The 10305-nt window shown below is 40.7% G+C and overlaps 1 long non-coding RNA gene across 1 annotated transcript; it reads left to right on the top strand.

The window, feature by feature from the left end:
* Positions 1-803: 803 nt before the first annotated feature.
* On the top strand, positions 804-2833 carry LOC127933962 (uncharacterized). Its single transcript, XR_008147642.1, has 3 exons — positions 804-1051; positions 1703-1883; positions 2721-2833. It is a non-coding gene; the product is annotated as an uncharacterized LOC127933962 (long non-coding RNA).
* The last annotated feature ends 7472 nt before the right edge of the window (positions 2834-10305 follow it).

Raw genomic sequence — 10305 nt, forward strand, 5'->3', positions numbered from 1 at the left:
GGAAAGTCGACTGCGGTGGCCATCTTTTGCAGCGGGGTTGGGCTGGCGGCCATCTTGTGTAGCGGCGCTGGGCTGGCGGCCATGGCCATCATCCACTACACCCACAGTAAATGCTGAGCCACTTAGTTGAAGTGCCAGATCTATATAACTGTCCTGTGAGGTTTGTGCAATGGCATGATCAAACTGAGAGACTCAGGTAGCCCTCCTCTGAAAAAGATCATGAGGCATACCTCATCCATGTTGGTTAAATGCGCCAAGTCAACAAAGTCCGTCACATAGTCCTCGATGGGCTGATCTCCTTGACATAAACACATAAGCTGGGTTACTGGGTTCATAACTGACCTGGATGTACGCATTAAGGCTGCTGGATCCTGGTTTGGCGAAGTCTTCTGTTACGATGGCGAGTCAGAGACGTTCGGATCCAAATGCAGTATTTGTACTGTTCTCTATTTATATTTGCTTTCGAAGCGTGGGTATATATAAATAGCAAGCCAAACTCTGCTCAAGAGCCAGGATATGAGCATCTTGCTCCTTTAATGATACTGTAGATTACATGGGCAAAAACACCGGCCAATGAACCGAGTAAAACTGTAAATAAATGACAGAAATATGGAAATACTTATTAGAAACCAAAATGACATACTTATTAACAATGTAAAAAGTTAAATGTATATGTAGTGGGACGAACTTGGGTGTCTCCTCTTTAAATTTGTTTCATCAGTTGTCCAATCATACACATTCACGGTTATATAAAAGGGGACTTTTAATGCACCGTGTTGTGCTCACCTCTTGTGTGTCATTGCTCGAGGCCCGCCCCTTCCTGACTTAGACGCTTCCTGTCTTGCAGGTATGTGCTTGCTAGCGAATGCAAATCAGTGGTGCGCTTGTGGTAACCAGCATTATTTTGAATCATAGTTTCCGACATATAACCATCTCATGTTGCTTGGCGACTGCTTTTAAATGCACTTCCGCTGCATTTCCACCCCTTCTTGCCGGTTTGATGTCTGTTTGCGTGTGCGGCTGGACGTGTGATCATAGCTACGATAAAAAGGTATGTGTAGCCATCCCTGTTGATATTTGAGGTGTTTGGTGCGACGAATCAATGCTCTACTTAATCCTTTTTAGGTGGAATAGTTTTAAGGAGGATTCATTCAGTGCAGCCTGTGGGGCAACGTATTTTGATGCTGCTGCTTTTGTTTATGTTTGGTTCATGTCTGTTTTGCAATCTAACGCAGAGGCGTGAGTTGGCGCGGGTATTGGTCCTCTCCATTTGATCAACTTTTCTGCGTTCTGCCTATTGGATTGTGAACGTTGTAATTTGTTTCAGTTTGTCTTTTTTTTTTAATTTATTTATTTCATTCTTATTCATTGTTATATTACATATTTTTTTTTTTTTTTTTTTTTTTTTTTTTTTTTTTTAACTTTGGTTATGTAAGTGCCTGATTTATGATTGTTGCTTTGTTTCTTTTTTTGTTTAGTTTGTTTTCATTTAATTGGCACCTGGCCATGAAACTGGGGTGAGTATTCACCTCCAGCTGAGTTAATTCTTTACAACTTCCCAGGTGTTTTGATTTGGTTGGTTTAAGTCTTTATTTGTTTTTATGGTATTTCATTCAACTGCTAAGTATTTTATTATTGTTGTTATTATTTCTATTATTTTTCTTTGAGAATTAAATTTGATTAACTGTGTCTTTTGTTATAGGAACCGAGGCTTCAGGCAGACTGCTAGTTGGCCCTTGTGTGCGGTGGTGGGACTCTGTCAAAGAGTGCAGTGTGTTCACGCTTGACCTTACCGTGTGTGTGTGGTGCGAATTGTGCACTTGGTGTTATGCTTCTGGCAATATAGTAGCCACATACTCATTAAGCTAGCCTACCTGCCTTAGGTAAGCCTCGGTTTCCTTTTGTTTTGTATGCCTCCTCTACTTCCGTCCATAGTGACTTTTTTAAGATTAATATTCATATTTATTGTTGAAATAAACATTTTGTATTTTTGGTATCCACGTCTCTTGCCTCTGTCTTTGGAAACCACATTCCTGTGTGCTTTTAGTAGGTGATTGATTTACAATAATGTTCCCTGTTAACAGGGTGGCGTAGTCAGCTGAGTTACAGTTTGCCCAATTAACTTCCCGCCACATATACATTGCTAACTCAGTTTAGAAACATTATCAACACAGCGCACTAGCGCCAATCTGCTAAACATTTAAGCATAAACATTTAATTATATCACGTTTACACTCCTGCAATGAACACTAGACAGATAAACGATTCAAAAATAACTTACAGCCAATGCTTACGGCAGGGATTAGAAGAAGATTGATGCAAATGCAACACAAACATCTCAAGCGTTCACTGCACCATGAGCTCGTTATTTCCTGTTACCCGCTGGGCATTGCTCGTGGAAACACGTCAAAATAAAAGTCCTCACATAGGACTTGCATAATAGCAGCAGGTAAAAATGAAACTTATACAGAATATTAAACAACCACAAAATTATAATATTTATGTAAATGTCTGTCGTAAATTATACAAAGCCTCTATCAGAGGGAGAACACTCCCCGTCTGGCATTATTAATGCCACTGTAACAGTCCGTGTTTGGTCTCAGTCCTCTTTAGCTAAGAGTAAGATCACATCAGAAATTGGTCGTAAGAATGTTTTCACGTTACCACCTGAGGTTGTTTTAACATCTATCTTGTGGACCTTTCCATCACTGCTCGGGAAGACAGATGTGATCAAGCCCAAAGGCCAGTCATTCCTTGAAGACTGAACTTGTTTCAACAACACAACATCTCCAATGTGCAAGTTTCGGTGAGTGTTTTCATTTTCTGGACTTCCTGCTTTCCTCTGAGTCTGAGGCATGTCACACAACGATGAAGAATGGAGTTTATCAGTCTTTTTCCTCCTACAATCCACAAGCCAGCCGATCTAATTGCTCCTTCTATAATATGTCGGCCTTGATGGTGCACTTTGGAATGGTAGTAATTCACCAACAGTTTGGCAACATGACTTTGCTTTGGGAGGATGATTGGATTCTTTACCTCTGATTCCAGAGAGGCTTGTCTCAGTCGTCCACCAACCCTCAAAAGTTCATCGTAGATGTAGGGGTCGAGGTTCCGCAGCCCACTTGAATGAAAAACTTGTTCGTTCCTCATCAAAGCAGCATACTCCTCTGGATATAGGTCTTTCTGGACATGTAAAATAATTAGTTTCTTTGTGGTTGCCTGGTCTTCAGGAGTGCATATTTCACTGCACTGATGCCATCCTTTGCACGTGTGTGATGTGCTGATGGAACTTGATGAGTGAGAACGTGCTTGATAAATCAGAAAGGAAACAGTGTAACGGATATGCAGGTCATCGATTCATGGGTTCTGAACTAATGAATCAAGGTTCGTTGAATCTAAAACAATGCAAACCCAACACTTTTAGATTTTGAATTCAGGCATATAAAATGAAACCTTTTTACACTAAATGCCTGGCCTGGTGCCAGCCTGGCTAGATTTAAATTATTTACGACAAGAAATTCCAGAGTCACGTGAGCAGCCTCAAAGGAGACACGAAACCCCCACATTCCTAAACACACACACACAAACTTTTATTTAAGCTCTTTATGTAAGTCCTTAATAATATGTATTTTGAATATGTTTGTGCATTGCATAAAATGGTTAATCCTTGTTATGTGAGGAGTATAAGAGGACAGGAAAAGCCAGCTCACTGGCAATTTCTCTCAATGCATTCTAAACTATTACCTTTTCTCAATGTATTCTAAATGTGTTAAGTATTGCTTTTTGATGCATTAGATGTTTTCCATAATCAATTTTCAATTTTATTGTTTGTTAATCTTTAAATGTGTGTAATTCTGCATACGAATGTAACGTTGTGTTTCTATCAGTTATATATGTAGTTTTTGGTGTCTCTGGAATTGTCATGTTGTGACCCAACTATCCACCTCTATAAAAGGTGTGTAAAATGTATTAATCTGGAATTACGAACTTGCTGGAATGTCACTGCTGAAATCTTATAAGCCAGAACTTATTAGAATGGGTGTTTCCCCAGAGACAAAGGAACTTTTTCCCGCTTCAGATCACGGACGTTCATTGGTTGTTCACGCGAACAGAGGCGTGAACTAATCAAGCCATAAGAGCTGACCCAGGAAGTTCCCTCCCTCTCTTAGCTCTCTCTTCGCTTCCCCGCTTCTGAATTCTGCTCGTCCCTCTTCGCGGCCTCGGTCCACTCTCCTATCGCCGTCCCTCTCAGCACGGCGGCTGAGAAGACAGCCGTTCTCATGGCTCCTTCGGGAGCCTTCATTTCTGTTGTTTTCGTTTCTTTTCTTTACTAAGTTATTCACATATTTGCCTCTCCACACGAGGAAGACGAATTCTGAAACATTTCTTATTTGGACCTTTCAAATACCGCGCGATTCCGCAGCAGCCCCGGAAGACACGAGAGAACACGCCCAATCACAAAGAGACCACATGCAAGTATCATTCTCTATGGAGATTTAAATGCTGCTTAAAGTTTGTCTATGATTTGATTCGTTGTTGTCTTTCAAGGGTTACTGTCTGTGAGTTTGCATAACTGAGCTTATTCTGTAATCACGCTCTCTCTCTCTCTCTCTCTCCTCTCTCTCGTCCTTTCTCTCATTCATTCTCTCTCTCTCTCTCTCTCTCCCTCCCTCATTTGGATTCCGTTATGTCTTGCACAAAGTTTACTGTCTGCATTGTCGTACGCGTATTTACTCTGTGTGATTTGTAGTTTGATGTATTATTAGTTCAGTTATTAAAAACCAATATATATTCATGATTGCCTCTGAACCGCTCACATTACGAGTCAATGAAATGTCTGATCTTTAGCTACACGCTGTTTACTTTTTAGTAAACAATTTCATAATGATAGGATAATGTTTTCATGGCCAGATAATATTTTCCTTGAATTATAAGAAGTGATAACTTTATTGAAAATTGATAAGTTAATCTTACTGCCGTTCGCTGGACAAACCACTGTTTGATTTTCAGTAATTTACAGTAAGAGATATCACTATAATTGATATGAAGAATGGAATATTGACATATTAAAGGGTAACTAAACCCCTGGTCAGAGCCTGACTCCACCCACTGACAATATTTGAAAAATGCTGAAAAATGGGCAGATCACAGCGGAGATAAAGGGGACGAACCGAGGGCGGGGCTGAGCGAGTGCGGCGTGAACCTGAGACCCGCAGTGACGGATTGATTGACAGCTGCTGTCAGAGACGCTAAATTGGAGAGTGACTGTAATGACACAAGTAGCTTTGCAACAGAGCGATCATTTGAAGTAGAGGACTTTTCCCACCTACCTTCACCTGAAGTGGAGGATGTCGAGGTGTTTGTTCATATCAATTCGAGCAACTGGCTCAAACTGCGGTCTTAACTCCCGCATCGTGTCGCTTTTCAGCGCAAGCTGTGTGGAGAAGCCCATCTCCACCTCCATTGCGTTGGAGAAGCAATCCTGTGAAAAATGCTTGCACACTCCAGCTCTAGGCGGGAACTCAAGGTCTTCCAGGCCAAGTGCATGCAACCACTGGCGCCTAATTTTAAAGTCTGCTGGGAAACTATGCAGTCCAGCAGTGCTGTCACAACCAGCAACACACCTACGTATCATCCTGACCACTGTACTAAATACAGATAATTCTACGCTAACTTGAAGATCTAAATAACTCAATCAATCAATCAATCAATAACCTTTATTTATATAGCGCTTTAAACAAAATACATTGCGTCAAAGCACTGAACAACATTCATTAGGAAAACAGTGTATCAATAATGCAAAATGATAGTTAAAGGCAGTTCATCACTGAATTCAGTGATGTCATCTCTGTTCAGTTAAATAGTGTCTGTGCATTTATTTGTCTGCCTCCCGAACAATGTTAGGTAGGTTATTCCAGAGTTTAGGTGCCAAATAGGAAAACTGCCGCCCGCAGTTGATTTTGATATTCTAGGTATTATCAAATTGCCTGAGTTTTGAGAACGTAGCGGACGTAGAGGAGTATAATGTAAAAGGAGCTCATTCAAATACTGAGGTGCTAAACCATTCAGGGCTTTATAAGTAATAAGCAATATTTTAAAATCTATACGATGTTTGATAGGGAGCCAGTGCAGCGATGACAGGACCGGGCTAATATGGTCATACTTCCTGGTTCTAGTAAGAACTCTTGCTGCTGCATTTTGGACTAGCTGTAGTTTGTTTACTAAGCGTGCAGAACAACCACCCAATAAAGCATTACAATAATCTAACCTTGAAGTCATAAATGCATGGATTAACATTTCTGCATTTGACATTGAGAGCATTGGCCGTAATATAGATATATTTTTGAGATGGAAAAATGCAGTTTTACAAATGCTAGAAACGTGGCTTTCTAAGGAAAGATTGCGATCAAATAGCACACCTAGGTTCCTAACTGATGACGAAGAATTGACAGAGCAACCATCAAGTCTTAGATCGTGTTTTAGGTTATTACAAGCAGAGTTTTTAGGTTCTATAATTAACACCTTTTTTTTTTTCAGAATTTAGCAGTAAGAAATTACCCGTCATCCAATTTTTTATATCGACTATGCATTCCATTAGTTTTTCAAATTGGTGTGTTTCACCGGGCCGCGAAGAAATATAGAGCTGAGTATCATCAGCATAACAGTGAAAGCTAACACCATGTTTCCTGATGATATCTCCCAAGGGTAACATATAAAGCGTGAAGAGTAGCGGCCCTAGTACTGAGCCTTGAGGTACTCCATACTGCACTTGTGATCGATATGATACATCTTCATTCACTGCTACGAACTGATGGCAGTCATATAAGTACGATTTAAACCATGCTAATGCACTTCCACTGATGCCAACAAAGTGTTCAAGTCTATGCAAAAGAATGCTGTGGTCAATTGTGTCAAACGCAGCACTAAGATCCATTAAAACTAATAGAGAGATACACCCACGATCAGATGATAAGAGCAGATCATTTGTAACTCTAAGGAGAGCAGTCTCAGTACTATGATACGGTCTAAATCCTTACTGGAAATCCTCACATATACCATTTTTCTCTAAGAAGGAATATAATTGTGAGGAATATAAAACTATATATAATAACTATATAATTGATATGCTAAATAGATGCTATAATAGTCTATCCTGATAGTTTTCAATACTCGCAATTCCAACTCCTGACTCACAGTGATTTTGACGGAACAAGATGGTTTTATACTGCCAAGGGCATGGTAGCTCGTACCAAGGGGCGTGGTGAGCTGGAAACTGCTTACGTTAGCTCCCACCGCAACATCTAATAGGAAAAATCAACTGCAGTAGCCACTGTTCAACCTGAGGAGGGCAGCACTCAGACGTTTTTACACCATATATTGTAGAATTAAAACGCTTTATACTCAAATGTCAAAAAAAGTTACTCAAAACAATGAACAGCACTAATAAAGCCCCATTCTTATAGATCATTAACTAAAAAAAAGTTGGTTTAGGGTGTAGTTACTCTTTTTTGAGTTAATTATTATGTACAACCCAGTGCGGCTACAACAGCTCTTAGCAAAGATTCCCAGGTTGAAAAGCGCTGAAACCGTTCTGAGAAGTGGCTTCTGTCAATTTGAGTAATGAAGCTGGTCACACAAGGTCTGATTTCTGCATCCATCTTAGGATTCACCAGTTCAAAGAACTCACATTCTTGCGCTTGGGGCAGATTGTAGAGAAAGCTGGGTCCTGTGAACCATATAGTGTCATTAAACTGTGATGCAACCACAGATCTTGTTGCTAGATTATGGAGCCAAAAGAGTCTCAATAAAGATAAATGCACATACTACATTCACATATGCACACACAGGATTCATACATGCACACACATAATTCATAAATACACACACAGGATACACAAATGCGTGCAAATTTCACAAATGCACACACAAAATTTAAAAAGCACAGAAGATTCACAAATGCATACAAAATTCAGAAATGCACACAAAATTCAGAAATACACACACAATTCAGATATGCAAAAAAACATTTACAAATGCACTCAAGATTCACAAATGCACAGGACAAGATTCAGAAATGTATTTCTGATGCACACACACATATATCTTGATTTACAAACTGTTTGCGGTCTGTGAACTTCACTGCATTTGTGTGTGAATTTTGAGACTCCCCTGACTTGGCTCGACACACAAATGTTTTTTTTTTAAACAGGGAATGATCAGTAACCAATCAGATATCTCCCTTCTTTTAGCCAATCACAAGAACGCACTCCACGTGGGGGATTGTTTACTTATAACTTATAACTCTTTTCTCTTCAGGAAGTGCTGTGTCCCAATCATGCACCTCTTTAGCCAGCTCACATACTAGCACTCTGCCTTGGATTGTCACATTGTTCACGGGTGGAGAGCATCCGCGGTGAGTGTAGGGCTGGTTGTTAGTTGTAACTTTGAAGTAAATGTATCTGTTTTTATGTCCCAGTATAAACCCAGTCTTCTTTGAGTGGGCCAAATCTCATTTCCAAAATTCAGAACTTGGAGGCCAAAAGCCAGGTCTTCTGGTGGGAAAGCTTGCATCACTTTGACACTGTTTGAAGCTATTTTGTGTAGCTTCATTTTAGACTTGGAAAGCGATTCTTGAGTACGCTTGAGCAGGTCGATCGCTTCAGCTTCTGTGGGAAAGGACATGAGACCGTCATCCATTTAGAAATGTCGGTTGACAAAGTGTGAAGTGTCAGTTCCATACTCTTGCTCATTTTACTGTGCAGCTTACCGTAGACCGTATATGGCAACTGCTGGAGAAGGGCTGTTCCCGAAAACATGCACCCTCATAGAGTATTCTACCACTTCTTTACTCAAGTCACTGTCTTTGTACCAGAGGAATCTCAAATAGTTTATGTGATCCTTTTTCACCAGGAAACCATAGAACATTTGTTGGATGTCTGCCATAATTGCAGTGAGATCTTTCCTGAACCATAACAGCACACCTAATAAGGAATTGTTTAGGTCAGGGCCTGAGAGGAGTACATCATTTAGAGAAATACCTTGGTGTTGCGCACTGGAATCAAATACCCTCCGTATCTGTCCCTTTTTTTTGTGGATGATATACTCCGAAGATGGGTAAGTACCAACATTCTTCATCCTCATGGATAGGTGGCGCTCTTTTCGCATGGTGGTTCTGAAAGAGCTTCTCCATGAAGGCAGAAAACATCTCAGGTTTTCTGCTCAGCGTGCGACGCAAAGAATTAAGACGTGACAAAGCTTGTTCCCGATTGTTTGGGAGTAATGGCCTGGGTGACCGAAATGGCAATGGAGCGACCCAGTTTTTCTGTTCATCTTGTTGGAACTCTGTTTGCATGATTTTCAAGAAGATTTCATCCTCAAAAGACATGGCAGGTTTGTTTTAATTTTTAGTTCTCTCAAATACCCTGAGCCCAAGCCCATCTTTGTCTTGCATGCAATGAGTAGTGTCATTGAACGAATAGGAAAAAACAACAGACTTATGCTCCCCAACATGACACAATTTCTCTTTCACTTTGAGGTGGCTCTGACATGGAGTGAGAAGAGATGGACGACCATTCTCCAAGATGTTAGTTTTAAAGACACTCACCATCGGCTTATGAGCTTTGCCAATGCAGACATCACCTAGAATTACCCAGCCTAGATCCAACTGCTGTGCAAAGGGTGCATTGTGAGGCCCATTAATTTGTTGTCTCACTTTATGTACACGGATCATGTCTCTTCCCAGCAATATTAAGATCTGAGCATCAGGATCTAGCTTTGGGATGAACTGTGCCAAAGGTTTCAAGTGTGGATGAACAAGGGCGACCTCTGGTCTGGGAATTTCCGATCTGCTGCTCATTATCTCGTCACACTCTATTAGTGAAGGGAGATCAAGACACATCTTACCATCATGCGTCTCTATTTGGAAGCTGAATGCTTTTCTTCCAGACATTTCTATGGAACCAGCACATGTTCTCAACAAATATGGAGAGGGCTTAATTTCGACTCCAAACAGACGAAAGAACTCTCCTTTAGCCAGTGAGTGGTTGCTCTGGTCATCAATGATGACATTCATCTTGATGGCTCGTCCCTGCTGTCCTTGAGGAAATACACGCACCAAGCATATTTTTGCACATGATCGCATTGAAGTACTTTCTCCACAAATTTCTGTGCAACTTGAGGTTACCTCTGGGGTTGTGTTGACCTGTTTCTCTGTGTTTGGTTCTTGCATCGGAGATGTAGAGAGGGGCGGGGCTATGTCAGGATGCATAACTGTGCAATGTCTGTCATAATCACATTCAGAGCATT

This window comes from Carassius gibelio, chromosome A18, assembly GCF_023724105.1.
Source record: "Carassius gibelio isolate Cgi1373 ecotype wild population from Czech Republic chromosome A18, carGib1.2-hapl.c, whole genome shotgun sequence".
Lineage (NCBI taxonomy): Eukaryota > Metazoa > Chordata > Actinopteri > Cypriniformes > Cyprinidae > Carassius > Carassius gibelio.